Source organism: Glycine soja, chromosome 17 (genome assembly GCF_004193775.1).
Source record: "Glycine soja cultivar W05 chromosome 17, ASM419377v2, whole genome shotgun sequence".
In the NCBI taxonomy this organism is placed as follows: Eukaryota; Viridiplantae; Streptophyta; class Magnoliopsida; order Fabales; family Fabaceae; genus Glycine; species Glycine soja.
Window position 1 is genome coordinate 34,304,054 of NC_041018.1, and position 21,393 is coordinate 34,325,446.

The 21,393-nt window shown below is 30.6% G+C and overlaps 2 long non-coding RNA genes across 5 annotated transcripts; both read left to right on the forward strand.

Moving 5' to 3' along the window:
• The first annotated feature begins 3,411 nt into the window (after positions 1–3,411).
• On the forward strand, positions 3,412–15,197 carry LOC114392944. Of its 3 annotated transcripts, none has more exons than XR_003662432.1 (8): positions 3,412–3,836; positions 4,028–4,242; positions 4,362–4,449; positions 5,810–7,274; positions 7,899–7,980; positions 13,314–13,394; positions 14,328–14,398; positions 14,840–15,197. It is a non-coding gene; the product is annotated as an uncharacterized LOC114392944 (long non-coding RNA). The 3 variants fall into 3 exon arrangements; XR_003662431.1 differs by having other exon boundaries at positions 4,028–4,175; positions 14,549–15,197; XR_003662430.1 differs by having other exon boundaries at positions 4,028–4,175.
• A 1,924-nt stretch (positions 15,198–17,121) lies between these two features.
• On the forward strand, positions 17,122–19,026 carry LOC114392943. Of its 2 annotated transcripts, XR_003662428.1 has the most exons (6): positions 17,122–17,180; positions 17,709–17,785; positions 17,906–17,945; positions 18,256–18,392; positions 18,542–18,629; positions 18,854–19,026. It is a non-coding gene; the product is annotated as an uncharacterized LOC114392943 (long non-coding RNA). The 2 variants fall into 2 exon arrangements; XR_003662429.1 differs by lacking the exon at positions 18,542–18,629.
• Positions 19,027–21,393: the final 2,367 nt, after the last annotated feature.

The window sequence follows — 21,393 nt, forward strand, 5'->3', positions numbered from 1 at the left end:
TAATTACAACTTTAAATTTAGATATTTTACCCCTAAAAATGAAATAATATTTTTTATTTACCATTAATGGTAAATAAAAGAATTTATTATTAAAATAAAAGTTTATTATTATGAAAAAAGAGAATTATTATTATACTTTTTGTTCTTTTTTAAATATTTTTTATTTTAAAAGATTTTTTACGATAGTTAAATCAAAAGTGCATTTAAAGTAATTATCGTTAATCTTTTGGTTTTAGTAATAATCCAATCAGAAGTGCATCTAAAGTGATTATTACTAGACCTTTATTTTAGGATGCCTTTATTTTTATTACATAATTAATTATATTAATTAAATACATGATTTAGTGAAAAGGTGAAAAGGAGAAAGAAAAATTAAAAGGGAACAAGATTGTTTTGTCATTTTCATTTTTACTTATTTATTAATTTTTGAGAAAACGTGATTTCTTTGTATTTAAAGACAAATTATATATTTCAAATGAAGTTCAAATGGAAGCTTCATTTCTAGTGAGCTATTTATGTCCTTACATTATTTGTGCATAGACAAATAACACAAGGAAGGTTGAATAGTATTTTTAAAAATTTCATTTTTTCTTAAAATAGATACACATTATCGTCTTATGTGAGTTTTAATAAAAATAGATAGAGTGAAAAGCTTTATTAGACAATGAGAAAACAAATATAAGATCTAAAAAAAAATTAAATTTTGTCAGTTAAACACTAAGGAAAGTAATAAACAAAGAACACTCAAAGATTTATACTGGTTCTTCTCAACCACTGAGACTACATCCAATTCTTGACAACCCACTAAATTTCACTAACTTTATCAAAAGTTACAAGTATTCTTCTGTTTTACTCCTGACTCTTACAAAGACAAGCTCTACACCAAATTTGACTTCAACCAAGTATTTTTTGTCCTATATAAGATTTGTTGTAAGTTTGCATAATGACTAAGAGTCTTACAAATGGATATTACACTGAACACTTTAGTCTTTTCTCTCATGATTTACATTACAAAGTGTATTGAGAGCTTTTATCTATATAGATATTTGCAAAAATCTTTACAATAAAGAACGAAAGAATATTTCACAAGTTGATTTGTATCTTGTTTCTTCAAAACCTTTTTTATTTATAGCATTCATCTTTAAGTATATGTTATCTCACAACGGATGAATTCTTCACTCTACTTCTTCGTCTGATGAACTGTGGTCATTGAGGCATTTAATACTTGCATTAAATGCACGTTTCTTTTACATGCAGAGTTCATGCTTACAGGTTGGCGTGTCAAGCACTTCAGTAGAAAATCACTTCTTCCATTAGAGCAGGTCTATACAGTAGAGCACGCCTTTTGATGAAGATTAGCGCTTTCAGACTATAGATTTTATTTATTCTTCATAGGACTTTCACATATTCTAGGAGAATGTTTTCAGCAAGATAGAATTTTAGATGCAGAGTGTTAAATGAAGATCTCAAATGCACCACTTAATGCTATGATAGATTGTGTTTCTGAGATATCGTCTGAAAACATCAAACCACTACTACGAAAAATAGTTTCTACATTGGTTAATTTGGACATTCTACGTCGGTTATTAACCGTCGTCGTAGCCAACTTCGTAGAAAGTCTTCCCTTTCTACAAGGGTTCCATAGAAAACCGTTGTAGAAAAAGATATCATTATAAGACGGTCTCTGAAAAATTGTATTAGAATTTTTTTTAAGAAATTAAATATATTGAGGATTCTAAAACGGTTTTTTAAAAAAACCGTCTTAGAATTTTTAGGGAACCGTTTTAGAATGTATTTCTTTTAAAAAATATTATATGGATTTTTTGCAATCAATCTCAGATTTCTATTTCTAGTCACATGTTATTTCAATTCTGAAATAATAATAATAATAATAATAATAATAATAATAATAATAATAATAATAATAATAATAATAATAATAATAATATCATGATTATTAAGACAAATTGATATAAAGAAGCAGGGATATACTCTGCATGCTAATAGATACGGAAAAAAAAGGAACAAAAAACATTGTCCCCTGAAACAAGCATAAAATTCAGTTTAAGGATGAGGGTAAAATGTCAAAGAATCAACAACTAAACTTAGCACTACTACAATATGAGTAGGAAGGAGGCTTTCTTCAGATCTAAATTCTAATAGCTCAACTGATCTTCAACATTCAAATTTGAAGAATTGCAAACAACACCACTTATAGAATTAACACTAACATTATTTCTATAAAAGGATGAAGGAAGAAAATGTTATTAGCATAAGAGGGTGTAGTAACTGAAAAAGGATGAAGGAAGAAGGAAAAAAAGATAATGGATTTGAATTTCTTTAAATTGACATTTCTAATAAAATTAATAAATTTAACATTTATTCATGGAAAAAAATTGAAGAAAAATTTACCTTAGAGACCACGTGGCAGCCCACAACTCATCCATGTATCCACTCCCCAATTGTAGTATTATGGTATATGCCCATGGACAAATACCTGATAAGGAAATGTTAGTATGGTTGGACTCAAGGCACAAGGTCTGTAAAAAGGAAAGCCTACTGTTATGCATTGTTAAACTAATAAGCACCAAAACTTACCAGACAAGACAAAACAGAATGTGTTCTTATTCTATTCCTTTCTTTTAAAAAAATCAAAGGACTTGAAGAAGAGCATCTTTCCATTATTATTCTTTTTCTTGAATGTATTTGCAAAATATCTATTTATAGGCTTTGTAATTACAAGACTATTGTTTTCTACAGTTTACAAGTATAACTAATTTTACATTATAATATAATTTTGGTCTCTTAAGGTAGGTATGCTACACCAAGTTAGTCCTTCTATAAAATAACCATTTTGGTCTAACAAAAAACACTTAAGGGACCAAAGTAAAAAAAAATTAAAATAAAGAGATAAAATTGAAGCAAAAAATTCAGATGAGGGGCCAAATTATATTTTAACCAAATGAAATTCTAGTCATTAAAAAACATGACATTCTCTCTATTAGTGGTTAGTTTCAATTTTTTTATTTATTGGTGTATTGTTTTATATTTAAGAACTCGGGTAATTTGATTTCCTCTACTACAGCCACAACACCTCTATCACCATGACTAATTTTTATTTTATTTACCCTCTTCTTTTAAACAATGTTAAAGAAGCAACCTTTTTGTTGTAAAGACTAAAAACACACTACTACAATAATAGCTTATTACGACTTGCCAACAACAGCAGTTTATTCAGAGACTATCTTTGAATACTATCCAGTGGCAATGTTGTAATTAACTTCATTACTTCATTAACAACTAAGACGGTTTTCGAATAACCATCGTAGAATTGTGAGCGCTTATTCGAAAAAATCATGTTTAAACTACTATTTTTAATTTTTCGATTTCTCGCTCTCTTTGGGAGTGCAATGGTCATTAATTTTTCTTTCTCTCATTCTCGCGTTCCTTCGTCCCCTCGACTTCTTCGTCGTGGCATGGAGCTTGTGCTGCGACTTCTTTGTCGCGACATTGAGGGAGTTGGCACTGCTAGCACCTCGACTTCTTCTCACACTCATATACACTTCTTCATGCCTCACACATAATTCCAAAATCGCTAGAAACAAACCACACACACTCTCTCTGTCTCACATTCCTACGTTTTTTGTGCTCCGACGCCGAACAACCATAAGATCTACACCACAGTCGGAATCAGCCTCAACGACAGATGCGTGTTGGCAGGAATCATCAACTTTGTGGTAAATAAAAATCACACTTGTGTTTGGTGTTGTTTGAAAGAGGAAAAAACCTAAGGTCGAAGCCCAACACTCACATTACAGCATGAAAGGAAGGTTGAGGTAAATAAATAGTAGTAATTGTAATCCTTTGTAACCTAAACCTTGCGTTTGCGAGTGAGAATGAGGTTAGGTTTTGAAGGCAAAGGTTGGTGTTGTACCATGTCTTGTCTTGCTTGTACGGTATATCTCAGTTTCGAAAGTTTTTTGTTTACTTAGATGTCTCATTATCATATTTGTGGTGTGTTGTGTAGAGATAAGTAAAGCAAAGGAATGACGAACATAGACATCAAAGGGATCTTGAAGCAGAGGCTGATGATGGGTGTGTTCCGAAGAAGAAAATAGTGAGGACTTTGTGCCCTACTTCTTGATTCGTGGAATTGACTGAGAAGCTTCTTATAGGTATGATTTCTATTTGGTACTTCAAAAATGGAGTAGTGGGACTACAAGAGTAACTACTGATATTGAAGTAAGTTTTAAAGCCTAAAGAATAATGGATTTTCTTTTTCTTAAATCTGTTAACCAAATTCATAAGAATGTTGTTGAATTCAGTAATTTTTTCAATAAAAAAATCTTTTCATTTTGAAGGTTTTTGATAATTCTGTGGAGACTTTTGCTTCTGGGGCATGGAGTGCTTTAGGGAATGCATGGACGGGGGCATTGATTTTGTTCAGTGGTATAATTCATTGCTTTATTTATTTATTTTGACACTGACCCACATGGGGGTTGTTCTGTATGTCTAGTCACTGATCATTGCTCTGATGGTGATATGTTGATATTTTGATGGAGATAAACATCTATGCCACTTGAAAATATGTAGAATTAATTATTAAAAATACTTCAAATATAGTAATAGGAAAATGCTACAAGCTGTGAAAACTTTGGATTTGTTAAAAAAGCTTTTGTGAAGAGCATTTTTCTAGCACTCCCTCCTATTGGTGCCACATTATTTACAATTTCTAAGTTGGCAAGTTTGTTAGGCCATACAACATGGTTATTGGGGAGGGGGAGTGTAGAGAGGAGATGGTTTGTTATTTTGGTTATTGTTAGCTGAGAAATAGTTTTCTGGTGGTTCCTTGTAAGAGTTCAGGCTCTCCTTTCTACTTTCATTCATAATATTTGCTTATTTTCTTGTGTTCTACCGATTCTCTTTTTAGATCATTCAACGTTCCTCAAATTTCTGGTATAGATATATCAGTATTATAGTTGCATAAAAATTCTCCACTCTCTTTGCTTGCTTCAAATATGCTATATTTTTCTTCTTTTTTTTTCTTCCTGTCTTTTTATATTTAATTTATAGATTTGACTACTGTTGAGTGTTGACTGAGAAAAATGTTTCATTTTTTAATTGAAACCACGACCATTGTAAACTTTCCTGCACTTTGTTCTTAGTATCGATTGATATTCAATGGAAGCCTTGTGTTGCCTCTAGTATTCAACAAACTTTGTGTCTTTCCCTGAAATACAGGATTTGGTTTTTCTCACTTCTGGAGGTTCCTCATTTAGCAAGGACTTAAAGTGCATGATTTTTGTAATTTTTTAGGAATTAAAAACAAATAAATTTTTTATAGGGACTAAAACCAAAATGCATTTTATTATCAAGGACCAAAAATATATTTAAGCCTTTCCAATTTAGCATTATGGTATGGTTAAGTGGCTGAGTATTATATTGAATATTACTATGATAAAATGTTTTTGCTCAGCAGAAATTTGTTTTTCTTCAAGCATCTTGACTTAAAACCTGGAGCTTTACTCTGATGGTTTTAACAATTTCTTATTTAATATCAGAAAAATATTATCTTGAAGCATCTTGACTTAAAAAATTTCTTAAAATCCTGAATCTATGTTCATACATAGCATTATAGAACTAAGAGAAGATTGTAGGAAATATGATTAATTCATAACTTTGCAAACCGAGCATGTAGTGAGTATAATTTGATTTTTTTCATCAAGTGCAGTAACAAAACTACAATGAATTTTATGCATGATTTAAAATTTCACATGAATCTGACTCTCAGTTTTTGTTGATTATGCAGTACATCCGTCTCCATATTGCAGAAGGGTGCGATCCAGTTAACAAACTTTACTACTACGACTTGTCCAAACTTCCTAATGCGCTGGAAGACTTTCGGAATGGAAATTCCCTCCTCCTATTGGCCAAACTTATTGATAACTTTGATGCACAGTATGAAGCCATTGCCAATGATGACACCGTGTTTACATTTTTAACTAATAAAGATGCTCCAAGTATACCAAGTTCTACAAGTAAGATATTGATTGAATCAGTAAATAAGGGAAGGGATATCAATAAAAAAAAATAAAAAATTCAAGAGAAGAAGCATTAGAATATTGATTTTGTCAATTCCTTCACATGCAGTCCACGAAATTAGCCAATCAATTCATCTATTATTCCTTTTATTATTGATTCAGATTACTAACTCTTTAGCTTTTATCAATCTAAGTTGTGAGGTCCTTTCAGTTTATGTTTTTTTTTTAAATGAATCCTAGCAAATGGAGGAGCAGTTCAAGACTTTGATTGTCTTGTCTCACTATTTGGAGGTAACCATCAACTTTAGTTGCGAGAGGACTTAGCAGTCATTTGAAATTAGAAATTAATGTATGCCGCCTATGAAATAGTAATTAGTTATGATTAATGTCTATGAATGATGTGACCTGGTCAAAATTATTGGACATGCATTTTTTTTACTTTCCATAATCACATGATGTTACTTATAGCTATAATCCATCCAAGTCTCACCCTCCACCTATGTTTTCGATGTTGCTTTATTTTAAAAATAAATAAAATTTAGAAATTAATTGCTTTTATATTAGGCCTTTTGTATGCAATTGCTTTGTGATAATTTATTTTGCTCTATGAAATTTGGATCTCGGTGACCAATGAATTAACTTACTTGCTCCATGAAATTTGGATCTTGGTGACCAATGAATTAACTTACATTCCAGAGCCCCTTCTAAAGGTCTCTCTCACTTTCTCTCTCTCCCACTGAAATTATCAACAGCTAGTATGATTTTTAGTATTATTTACTAATTAAATAACTTGTTTAATCTAATTTAAATTGTTTGGTAATCAATTTTTTTAATAAATTATAGTATTTTTTTAAGACTATACTTCAAGCAAGTTTTTAAAACACCAGCTTCAAAGTTTATTTTTTTTCTTTTATTCTTAAAGTTTTTGTTGAATTTTACCCTTTTCTAGACAATGTAAGAATTTATATATTGTTTCTCTTCTACTTATAAGGTAATATTTCATCCGTGCTAAAAAAATATTTTATTTGTTCATATAACATTTATTGGAGAAGCTTCTCGAGTCAGCGGGCGCCCATTGAACCCAACAAAGCTGAAGAGTGAGGGACGTTGTGTCGGTGTTTCAACAGATGTGGTTTCGGACGCTACCAAACCCGATTACCCGATCATGTATGCCAGTGTCGGGTTTTTCAAGATGACGCGCTATACATCAAAGGAGGTCATAGGGAGGAACTGGTACGTTACCGTTAACTTTCTCATGGTTAAACATATTTTTAGTTTGTGTAAAAATATAAAATAAATTAATTATATTATTGAATAAGGAACGCTAGTAATATATTCTCTAACGAAAAATTATGTGATTAAGACTATTATAATCTTAACTAATCAATACATAATATATGAAATTGAGTGTTATTATTTTTTTTCATTACACATCACTTTGGTCATAATTATTCACACTAGTAATTTGAAATGGTCTATTAAGTTTTCTTTTCTACTACACTCCTCTTAATCCACCTGTTTTCTTGTACCTTAGAATTTATTGTAAAATAATGATTGAGTCTAATTAAATGAAACGTGAGATAAATAGAATTTTATAATTTTTAATAAATTTTAATTAATAAAATAATGATTGAGTCTAATAATAATATATTAACAAATTTGTTGATAACATTTGTCTTATTCAATTATATAGTATAATATGAGATAAATTTATTGATTTTTACTTTAAAAGTCATTAATAATGATTTTGGTATTATTGATTTTGTTCAGAATTTTGCCCAACACGATTACATTTATTGATTTTGTTTTATTTTTCTCTGTCTTAGTGTGGTTTTGACATCTTGTAATTTTAATTAGGTCTAAGAAATTCAGGTCAAAATGGAAGACAGGCATAAGTTCCAGGAAGTTCCAAAGCCAAAATATGATTGTCTTTTACTTGGTAAGCTTTCACGATCCATGCTGACTTTGTTCTCTCTTACTTTGCTTTATTGTTCTATGCTATATATATCCATAACCTTTTTTTTTAATTTAATTTCAGATCTTGGTGTGTATATGTGTGTGTGTTCAAGTAGGATTTTGTTTTAAGAATATAATAAACACTGATAGTGTAAAGAATTGTAAGAATTGTTATATTGACACAGTGTTACTTAATTTCAAACCGTCAGCCATGTTCAACATAAGTTTGTTTGATTTTCAAAATAACTACCTTAAAAGTCATACAAAAGGATGATTTCTGATTAACAGTGTAAATTTTTTACACTGACTGTTCATATTTATTAAACTCTTGTTTTAATTGGTATTGATATGTATGTTCTTTCTATATTTTTTTAGCAATCAATGTTATGTTGTTCTTTTATTGAAATGAATAGTGTATACTCTTTATTGATTATTAATATTAAGGAAACTTCTTGTCATAGTGACTGAAATACCAATTAGCATGAGAAATCCGTAGGGGAAACAAAAAAAAACTTGTAGGCTGCTGGCATTTACGGAAGTAACATCTTAAATATGTATGTTCTTTCTTGTATTGTTTCATGCATGGAGTTTTTAAATGATGACTTGTCATCAAACCCATAATTGTATTTTAATGTCTGATAGTTTTAGTACGTACTAAGTTGGATATCAATTTTAGTACCTGGATATCAATTTTAATGTCTCATAATTTGTCACTTTCGATGTTCTTTCTAAGACGGTTATTACGAAATAATCATCTTTGAAAAGTTTTTACTTTGACATTCAAAGATGGTTACTACGAAATAACAGTCTTTGAAAGGTTTCTTCGTTTGACATTCAAAGACAGTTATTTCATAATAACCGTCTTTGAAAAGTTTTTGGTTTTCACATTTAAAGACGATTATTTCGAAATAACCGTCTTTGAAAGGTTTCTTCGTTTGACAATAAAAGACGATTATTTCATAATAACCTTCTTTGAAAGGTTTTTGGTTTTTACATTCAAAGACGGTTATTACGAAATAACCGTCTTTGAATGTAAATGCTGACACAGCATACAAAAACGGTTATTAGTTAATAACTGTCTTTAAAAGGTTCGTATATTCAAAGACGATTATTATAATAACCGTCCTAAAAACCAATTTTATTTTAGCGATATTTTAAACAACGACAATTGATAACCATTATTAAATGTACTTATTAACCGTCGTAAAAAAACTTTTTTTTAGTAGTGACAAGATATTTATTTGGGTATACCTTGACATTTTCTTCCCTCTCTTTTAATCTATCTTAGTTTTGGACAAGCTTAAAAGAAATAGAAAATTCAAGGTTAGACAATCATGCAACTAAATATTAAAAGAGGAAGTAAACAGTGATATATACAAACACATAAGTTTGATTGAAAGGAATTTTATTAGGAATAAGAATTAAAAAATATACAATCTAAATATGAATCTTGTAAACCTGACATCTTCATCATCTATATATTCATTTGCACTCTCACTGCAAGAAGAATATGATGAAAGAATTAATCCATATTGCACTTCTTTCTGATGTCACCTTTTTAATAGCATAGCCTCCCACCAAATCAATTCTCACTGCATCCTTTGCTCCAGGAATTGCATCCTTGTTTAAATCATCAATTTTTGACTCATGGACCTGAAACCAAATTAAACACACATTTCTTGGAGCTTACGTGTAGTTTATAGTAATTAATTTTCTTGAGAAAAAATAAAGAAGGGTCTAGGGTACTACCGTATAAAAAAAATAATTATTAAGTCATCTTATGGTACTCAAACAAATAATAATGCACTATAGCGTCCATGTAGCCCGCAGCCATGGAATATTCATCCTTTCTTCCATAATAAGCAATATAAGTATTCAAAAGTAAAGACTTTTAGCATGATCAATGACACTAAAAAGTAAATCTTTTTTAACTGATGCTGGTAAAGACAAACCTAACTAGTGATATTTGTTCCCCAATTTGGACCCTCTGCAAACGATCAAATACTAAAATTTTAAAGGCTTTTTCAATGGAATGAGTGCTTGCCTACAATAACCAAGGTGAGATTTAATATTCATTTATATACATACATGTAAAATATTAATTTCATATTCAAATGTAACGAACACATGTGCCTCTATATTTTTCACCCAAAAACAAGAAAAAGATTTGTTAGAAAATAATACTAGCAATTCATATCATTTATTTGTCTCCTCTCTATTTCAGGCTAATACCAAGAAGAAATAAAAAGTGGTCCCTAAATCAATACAATCTTTCTATTTGAGGAGGCTGTAAGGCTAACTTATACTTCTCAAAATGCAGTTACATCCATTCAAGTATTTTATACCAACTTAAAATTTACATAGCAAACCTATGGTCATCAAGCGAAAACCAAAAGCACCCGAGTGTCATTACAATTAGTGCACCAATTTTTATTATATTTTGATGGAAACTGATATACTATGTTCAGTATTCTATTTTACTAATTTATCAATGTTCTATCATATTTTGTTTGATCATGTGTATTTTCTACTTATAACATAAATGGTTAATAAAATCCATCAAACAACTTATATATAAAATTGCTTCTTTGTTTATAATTGAATTCAAGTAAACAATTCCATATCAACTACACCAATCCAGTTCAAATGAATGGCTGAAACACAAATAGATTTGAGGAGTCTCAGAACAACATTGAAGTATAAATTGTTTCAAAGGCATAATAGAAAATGTAAATATGAAAGTATAAGAGCTAGTATAATTACAAAAGAGGATATTCATTACTAATTAAGAATTAACATAATTTCTCGAGGCATATATTTAAACTTTGCACTCCAATAGAACTATATGTCTAAATGGGCTCAATAAAATGTTTAAAAGTTCACATGATAAGGGAGTGAATAAAAATGAACTTACAGTTTCTCCAAAAGCTCATCAGTCATATCAACCCAAAAGGGATCCTCTGGGTCCATCTGTGTCAATATGTTTACTAATTGCTGAACCATATGGCATAAACCTGAATATCTATTCACATTTCCACCATCCCATAGTCAAAAAAATAAAATGTGTCAGCTAAAAGCTAATCTAAAACACAAGAAATTGCATAGCATGAGAAAATATAAATAATACTTTTTGTAATCGTCCCGTCCAGTAACATGGTAGCGTTGCATAATGAGGTTCTCTCTATGACCCCCTTCCCTCTTCCATTCCAAAAAATTAACCTTCTTCAAAAGCTTCTTTCATCGAAACTTAAGCTTCCTCATTGTTCTTCACTGTCATTCAAATACACAAAACTAAATAATCAATTTATAAAGGTAGAAGAAGAATAACTCTTGAGTCCATCTATCAGCAGCACCATAAATAAATTACTCAATCAAGTTCAAAACTTTTGACATGCAATGTGATGATCCCTTTCTTATTGTGCAACAAAGACACAAAAAGAAGGGCTTGGAACAGGGAGGGTCATTGAACAAAGTTTATGAATTGCCCAAAAGAGAATGACATAAGATGAAAGGCAACTTAGGTATTGTATCAGTGCATCATATAAAACTAAATGAAAAGTTTCTTCAAAGGGAAAAAATGGCAGAAGAAGCGACAGTGAAGCAAGGAGACATTGAAAAAACGGGGGGAAATGGTAAAAAAAAAAAACTACCAGTACATTGTTTTCCTTGGTGGATGTCCCAGCTAACTTGCAAAGAAGCGACAAGAGAGAAAGAGACTAGGACAAAGAACGGCGACAACACCAAAGAGCAGTCGCGAAGGAACGAGAAAGAGGATAGCTTCTGGCGATGAAGAATCCAACTCAATCTCGTGAGCAATGAACACATGTGCCTATATATCTTCACCAGTTCTATGGGGATCTCCACGACGATGGAGGCGCAAACAAAGAGAGAGAGAGAGAGCGAGGAGGAGAATTTAGGGTTTTCTAAAACTAAGGGAGAGAGAGATTAAAAAGAAGATGAAAATAAGTTGAGCGAGAGCCACTTCGCGCATTCCCTGAATACATTGTATTCTCGCATTCTATGTTGGTTCAACAAGAACTGATGTCATAATGCGTTTTCAAATATGGTTTTGGCAACACCGTCTTTAAAAAGTTTTAGTTATTTAAAAAAATGTCACCGCTTTACTTACGACATCGGTTTTTGTACAATTGTCATAAAACATGTGCCGTAGAAGATCATTTTTGTGGTAGTGAATGCAAAAATATAAATCATGATGTGATAACACATCGACACAACTTTTATTAGTTGTGTTTATTTGTATCTAATCAAAATAATTAGGAGTCTTGATTTGTCTTTAAGACATTAATCTCTTTTGACTTAACAACTTGCAATCCTATTTGCGACCTGCAAATTACTAAATCACCTAATTAACTTCTTACACGACGGAAAACTAGCAACAAAAAAAGGACCAATTATTCACAATGAATATGGATATGTATGCAAAGGATAGACTTCATTTAAACACTTAATTTTTTTTTATGTTTAATCTTTTATCATCACTAAAATTGAATTGCGAGAAAATAAATGCTTAAAGTCCAAATTAAAATGCCTAGTTCTATTATGATCCAATTCTTATAATGGACTACATGTGTCTTATTCATGTGAGTCCACAAAGTCTCACTACAAGAAAAATGACATATACCTACAGACGCTTTTTTCCTACAGACATTAATTAGTGTAGGTAAATCTTAAAAATACTTCTACCTACAAATGACTAATGTAGGTAAAACTCAACCATTTGTACCAATCATTATTTGGTGTAAGTAAATTCATTAAAACTGAAAAAAGACTTCTACCTACAATTACATTGTGTAGGTAAAACTCCAAAAAACTTGTGTCTATGGTTGATTAGTGTAGGTAAAACTCAAAAGGATTTTCACCTACAAAAGCCACAGTGTAGGCAAAATTCTAAAAAACTTATACCTACAACTACGTGATGTAGATAAAAGTTCATAACACATGTGCCTATAATTGGTTAATGTAGGTATAACCTCAAAAGTCTTGTACCTACGATTGTTGGTGTAGGTAAAACTCGTTAAGACTGTTTAAATTTGAATATTAATCTCTTGTTTTTTTAGTAAATACTCAATCTCAAAAAATAACCATTCAATTTAAATTAATTTTTAGTTAATAATTGTTCAAAATTTTAAAGATAAAATATATTAATTAGTAATATTAAATTTTAATTTAGATTAACATTATTTTTTATGGCAATTTCTTGTTAGTTTTAGCAATGATATTCATTTTATCTTGAAATCAAACTCCAAAATGGCCACAAGCCTTTGGATTATGGACCGGGCCTTTGAATTGATGCAGAGAAGGTACTAGTTTAGTTTCACCAAAATAACCCGCAGACGCAAACGTTCAAAACACATCCGTCTGCCCCAACATTACAAGGTAGATCCCTTCTCTCTTTTCTTCCTTTCCCCTTTTGTTTCCCTTCTTCTCTCAGGCAATTCCTCAATCACGCTTTTCCTTTTTTTTTTCTTTTTTTTTTGCAATTCCTTCGCAATTTTCCCTTTTATTTTTCATTTTCCCCTCTTTTTTTCTTCTTCTTACGTGTTTTACACTGCGAAGAATAATTTGATTGATTGATTAACGCATCAGGAGAAATTTCAGTTACATTGCAAACTTATCTGAACTTGATTCAGTTTTCTATATGCTTCAGCTTTTGTATATTATTATATTATTATTTGTTTTTATTTATACTTTGCCTGACTTGTTGCATATATAATGTAATAGTTCGATTTCCATGCCCTTGGTTTGCGTGTTTATCTGTTCGTGTTTGGGTAAAGAGAGTGTGTAGCCATATGATATATCATCATCTTCTTCTTCTTCGTTCTGGACACGCAGCAATTAACATAGGGTTTGAGATTGATGCGCAGGTTAAATGGCATGTTGCTGTTACTTGCTGAGTTTTATTTTGAAATTTGAATTGAAATAAGAATGTTGATTGTGAATGGTTTAACTGAACCCCTACTTTCTAGTTCATTCTCTTTTATTTTTTTCTTTTTTGTTTTGTTTTGAGTAGTGATTGCTACACAACTAGATACAATTAGCTATGAGTTTTAAAATGAGTCAGTTAGATTCAAAAGGATTTGTAGGGACCACTCATTTATTGAAAGGTCAATTAATATTTGTATTGTGTGTGTGGAATGGGTGTGTTTGTGATTTGGAGACAAATTTTAGAGAGAGAAATGCTGATTGAAAGAGTTAGGGTTAGGAAGTATGTGTTTTTTGTCATAACTAAACAAGGTTGATTAGATAGTTGGTGGATTAATCTTAATTTACAGTATTTTCTTTTATTCTTATTATCTCCTATCTCTGCAGTGGCATTATAATTCAAGGGCTGACCATTCTTGCTCCAGTTGACTCACCAAACACTGATGGAATAGATCCAGGTAAATTATTATTATTATTTTCACTGGCTTTCAGAGGAAAACATTAGATAAAAAGAAAAAAGGGAAAAAGCTATGTGGGATTAACAATATACTGGTACTTAGTTGTTTATTAGATGCTATATGTGAGCTAAATCTCTATTCAAATATTAGGCGACTCATGTTTAAGAAAGAATTTGACACAAGCTATGTGGGATTCAATTCTGGATCAGAGCTTCTCTCTCGTCAGAATTTATGTAATGCGTACCTTGACTTCAAAATACATGTCATCTTGCTACCTTCTATATGGCTGCTCTGTGCCACTATATGGAATTGACTCCTATGCTTTTGACATTAGTTTGTAAATATTGCAATTCAACTTGTTTATTTACGGAATAATTCATTCAGCCTTATTTTGGTTGCTAAAGAAAAAAATAATTGCTTATAATTTTTGTTTGAGTGCAGCCAAATTGCTATTCCAGAGTTATAAGTGTTAATGTCGATGAACATATTATAATATTTGCGAAGAGGGACATTAAACAGTGGGAAGAGCTTACATATGATTACAGGTTTACCTCTTCTCCAAATGAGGCAGAGGGAGCAATTGTTGTTATTATTATTAGGAAAATTTAAAGATAGAATGACTTAAAAACTTTGGGTCTGCTGGCATGTTCACAAATGCAAGGCCGTATCTGCTGTTAGTGGCAGTTCAATTTGGGTCTGCTGGCATGTTCATATTTGGGATGGATTCTATAAAGAAGGGTATGAGCCATTACGTGTTCATCGTCTATCGTAATGCCATCGCCTCTGTATCTCTTGCTCCCTTCGCATTTGTTCTTGAAAGGTCTCTTCCCTTCACCTATCATTCATTCGTAATAAACATGATCCTTGCATGCATGCATATACATCAAAGTACTCAGCTCTATTAAAATAAAATAAATATTGTTTTAATTTGCAGGAAAGTTAGGCCCAAGATGACTTTCTGGGTATTTTCAGAGATTATGGCACTGGCTTTCTTCGAGTAATCATTATCCTACACTTACATATATATGAAATTATATTATACTTCCTGATATTTTTAATTAATTATTATGTATTTAGTGCACATAGTTAAATAAATTATTTATATGGTGTTACTACTTGCAGAATAATGCTGGACCAGTGCTTCGCCCTCTTGGGCATGAAATTCACGTCGGCATCTTTCCTATCTGCTGTTATGAACTCCGCTCACTCTGTTACTTTTGTGATGGCTGTCATTCTAAGGTAAGTAATAATAAATCAAATAAGAGTTATATTTTTGTATCACTAATTCCACAATCATAGTAATGGTTGATGCGACTACGTGTTTTGATTCATCACAATCAGCATTACGACCATAATTGATATGATCGCATCAGTCATATTTTTTTTTACAATTTCTCATAACGTAAAAGTTTTTAACTCATAGTATTTAATTACCTACATGCTTATCTAATATAAAAATAAAAAAGACTCTAAATAATGGTCCATCAGGGGATATGTTAGTAATGCGCAGGAAAATTTTCAAAATGAAAAGGTGTAATTCACCTTTTATACATAAAACTATCAATTAAAATATCATATTTCACAAAAAATTACAAATTTATTTTAAAAAAATCATCGATCTATGAAACTTTAATCTCACTTGCCATAAAATCTTTCACATTTACTCACATTTGCATATTTGCTTGCTACCTTTGAACCTTTAAAATCATTTTGCATTCCGAATTTGTCAGAAGCCTCTAATTATTTAAATAAAAAAATCTAAGAAATTTTCATAAAAAAAGAAGAAGAAGAATTGAACAAGAGAGTTAATGAAGAACGAGAAACGCTCCATGAAAGCTAAGGAAAAGGAGAGACATGCAATTTAAGTGGAACTGAAAATACGAAATTTAAAAAGCAAGAAAATTTTCTTGTTTGTGTGGTGACACAAAGCAAGTAAAGAACGTAACCATGCTTTAGCATAGTAATAGTAAAGAACTTAATTATTGAAGTATTATCTAATGATTATTGATTTTTAATAATTATTTTAAAACTTGTATATGATTTTTTATTTTTCATTTATGAAAAATTAAAATGAAACACTTAATTAGAAGTTAAAACTTTTAGTATACTTACAACAGACTCAGTTGTTTTACTTATGTTGAATAATATTCAGTTCATGTTAGTATAATATATTTGTATTGATAATATAAAATAATTTTACCCACTCATTTAATATTTAATTAAAAAGGTTATATTGAATGAAAACTCATTTACAACTATAAATGTAAATCGTTTCCTCAAATTTAAATATTGCCATTTAAATGTCCATAGTTTCATTAGTTTGACTTAAGAGTTGAGACTTATTACCCGGTACATGATAAAGGGATGGGGTTGGAATGCAGTGGAAGTAGTTTAACCGGAGGAGGACTAGTTAAATGAGACATATGAAATATTTTAAACAATTCTGTTTCAATAGGATAGGAGGTAGATAGCTATTTCGTTCAAAATAGAACCATGGTAATGTGAGACATATGACCATATGTTCTTGGTAATGTGGCTATCTGCATGTGCATGAATAGCTCAAGAGTGAATCAGAACCATGGTCATGTGAGTTCAAGTGCTTGGTTCTTTGACATGGATATCCTTATTTTATATGATTTTGATATTTCATATTTGCATATGATTATATTTATAGTTTCTAGCAATTTGTTCATTTCAACTTAATTCATATATTGCTGGTTTGCAGGATATAAAATGTGGTATTTATGGTGCCAATTTTGCAGAATGGATTATGAGCATGCAGGTACATTTTATTTTTGAATTTGCTTCCCTTGTTTTCTTGTGAGTTTTTTCCATCTTAATTTTTCTGCTCACTCTATATGTTGGAGGTTTCTATTGTATTATTTAGATGTTGATATGTTGATTTTTGTTTCTTTTTTGTGCTGAGTATCTATTGTTATTTCTATTTCTACTGTATTGTTTATTTGGTAGTTGGATTTTTGTACTCCTTATTGAGCTTAATGGAGAATAAGGTATTTCTAGATTGAAGCTTTGTTTCTTATATTGAATATCTACTCTTTGCAGAGAGTTCCACTTATTTACGAACAAAGTCCTTTTAAAATAATGCAAGTAAAGAACTTACACTGAAACTTGTCCCGTACCTAAAATTGTGATAACTTTTCTAACAATGATATGTTTTTTTAAGTTTACTGCATGCAGTAAATTCAAATGGTGCATGGTACTGGGAGAATATCTCATTGTACAAATATTCATTTTTCAAATTAAAATTATAATTTTCAATTGCTTTGACACTCTTATTCATATGACACAGGTGTTGGGGCTATAGAGTTTATTATATGTCATTCAGAGGTCTCAATTGCACTTGCAGAAGAGAAGAAGATACCTGAGGTTCTCCTATCTAAACCCTCTGTTTTATAGCAGTTTAATTGTTAGGAAGGATTTGAGAGTTGTGTACAATCTTTTGTAAACAGTTAGTCTCACCCAAATATTTGTTTTGAAACTTTTCAGCTATTCAAGACATTTCCAAATGCAACAAAGTATCTCAAGAGTAAGTTTTGTTGATTCTCTCCTTTCTTTCCTAAAATGCTTGTGCTTTAGAAGGAAGCATTCATTTTTATGTCTTTGTTACAGCAATTAATGAATATAACTTTTTTGTGCAATGGAAATGAAAATATAAGGATATCTTGTAAATGGAAACTTGGGGATTGTTTGGTTTGACCAATTTATACAAAATCATATACATTGGAATTTATTTTTCTGAGGTTAATTTCAGTCATGACCTCTAGGAATTAATTATGTCTTTTGCTTTGAATATTTTGTGTTTCCCATTCCTAATTCAATTTTTAATACTGCCACAGGATCAAACTCAGAGCTTTGAACTTCCTATTAAGAAAAGGATGTATACATATCATACCTTCCACTCGCACATACTTTTTTTAGGATCATTGAGGAGATATTCATATGGCATGGTGCTTCAATTGGTTTCTGGCGTGGGGTAAGTATATGTATATCTGTCATTACGAAATGAACATTTGATGTAATAATTAAACTTTGAATTTGTTTGATTCCCCCCCCCCCCCCCCCAAAAGTTGAACTTCAGATTTGGAATATGGAATATGACCATCATTTACTCAATGGCTGTAGGATGTCAAATTGTTAATTGATGATGTTGGGGAACTAAAATCAACTATTTTTTGTGTTGTTCCCCGTGTGCTTGATAGAGTGTACTTAGGTAAACTCTTGAAAATTCTCATGATTGTTGACAGTTTGATGATCTTTCCATAATCATATAATCTTGATGGTAAAATTATTATTTCAATAGGACAAAGCTACTCCGCAAATTATTTCTTGATCATTGGAGTAGCATTTTTCTTACTTTTCTTTTTCATTTTTCTTCCTTCCCCTTCCCAATTGGGAAAAAATTGCATTGACTCTCAACCCCTATCTGATACACAGGTTTAACACAAAAGATTTCTTCTGGGGGCTTCTTGAAGAAGACATTAAAGAAAGACAGGAAAATCTCCTTTTATGTTTATTATTATTTTCAAAACTCAAAAAGAAAGACAGATTTGAACTGTAATTATGTTTATGTATGAACATGCGCACACAGTAGAATCTCCTTTTATGTTTATGTAGTCTAATTTTGAATTTTGAATGCTAATTATATGGGTCTAAAATTGTTCTTGATTAATTTGATTAGGGAAATGGCGATTAGCTAATACTTCTAGATTTAAATTTATTTCTTATAAATATAAATCAATAAAATTAAGAGCACAACTATCAAATTAAGTCTAACTGAAATATATGTGGAAGTTATTCTGATGTCTTGTCACTTTAACTCTGTGTATATATGCAAAAGATATTGTAGACATCTTTATGGTCCTTGTACTAGATTATGGCCTTGATGTCTTGTCACTCTAATAGTGGAGGGTCAGCTCTAGCCAAGGCCTAGGCAATTATGAACTTGGCAAAGCTAGTTGGAGCTTGAAGGATCGTTGGATTGCTGCACTGCCCACATTCAATTATGTATGTTCTAAGCTCTCTCTAAGATCTAAACATTTACCTATAGTTGAAGATGATAGGTACATGTTAAAGACTTTTATCTACAGTTAGGAGATGTAAGTAGAAGTTAATGACTTTTACCTACACACTATACATAGTAGGTAAAACCTATAGTGACAGACAATTAACTGTCATTATACGTCCCCTCAAAGTTGACGGAAGAAACGTCTGTAGGACAAAGTTTATTATACATTTACCTACGGATTTTTTACTTATAGTGACAGTTTTTGTCTGTAGGTATAGGTCATTTTTCTTGTAGTGTCTCTAAGCCTAATATACACAAAACGCTTAAACAAGTCATTAGAAAGAAAGGTCATGCGTTTGAGAGAAAAAAATATTCATGACAGTTGCAGAACCAGAAACAGTTACAACTAGTTTTAATAGAGTAGCAGCAACAACATGAACAAATGTACATAAAAAAGGAAAAGAAAAACATAGGGTTTACATTGCTAGCATCTACAGAACATCGAGTTGGTGGTTTGCGTCTCGAGGAAAATTTGCGTTGGAATTTGCTGCTTTTTTTTTTACTTTTGTTTTTTTTTTTGTTGTATTCTGAATTTGATTGAACCATTAAGAAAATTCTTGGTTTGAGGCCCAAAACGCTTCTTTCATTCTTTTGTTGAACTTTGTATTTGGGCTTGTAGTACTTTTTTCAAGCTGTATTAGACATTGTAAATTGAGTTTCTGGCTATATTTTGCTTTCTTTCTTTCTTTTCTTTTTTGCTCAAAAGTAGAATGACTCAAATTTGTGAAATCAGAGCAATTATAAAAGAAAAAGATCAAGTGAAACAAAATATAAATAAATAACAAATAATGAATCAACGAGGACAAAGTTGGGTGTCAACACTAGCACACATTAAAGGGGGTTCGACTTTACTGGTTTAAGTAATGAGCCATAGAACCAATTAGACCTGAATTAATGACGATTAAGCGTCATTAGTTTGATTTAATTTCTTTACATATATAAATTAAACCGAATCCACTTGATTTAATTTAGTATTTTAGGTTTATTGAATTGGTCCAAAATGATACACAGCCCTAATTTCTAAACATAATTTTAGTGCATACCAATTTTTTTAATCAAAACTTGAACTAGGAATGAAATGACCCTCTTACAATAATTAATAGCCGCAGAAAATTTCTGCAGTTTCAACACATTCAATGTCATTATGTGGGATACATATTCCAAGTTTAAGTTATTTCTAAGAAGAAAAAAAATGTTGGCAAGAATTGTTATGTAAGCGTTATAAGATTAAGGAAATTTACACTATTAGACTCTTATTAAATAAGGTCTAGAGAAGAAAGATGTATATATATGATCTAACTTACTCGTGCAAGAGAACATTTGAATCGAGCTATAGTTCAATTTGAAAACAATTTAAGACTTGTTAGATAAAAAAGTTAGTTTAGCTTAATAAAAAAATTATTTTAAGCTAAGATGCTTGAATTTTTAAATTAAATGTAGGATTGTTTCTTTTTTTTACAGAAAAATGTAAGTTTGCTAAAATGCTTGAAACTCATGCTACCTTGAAGTGTTTGCACATTTGAATAAGCTGTAAAAGGAAACCTTCATCAGGCTCTTATTAAGAAGGGTCTAGAGAAGCAAGATGAAACAACCAACCTTACTCATGTAAGAAGAGAATATTTTGAATCGAGCTATAGTTCAATTTGAAAACAGTTTAAGACTTATTAGAAAAAAAAAGTTTAGTTTAATTAGCTAAATAAAAAATATTACATTAACTAATTTAATTATTAAGGCTCCAATAGGATGGTTGCAAATGTTCAATTTTTTATTTTTTAAATATAAACTTCAAAACAAAACATGTTCAACTAAAGTGAAGTTGAATTTGTTTCTATTTTTTAACCCAATTTCAAAAACTTTGAACTTATTTTAAAAAAATCAGGTTGACTTTTAGTTATAAAGATAACTTATT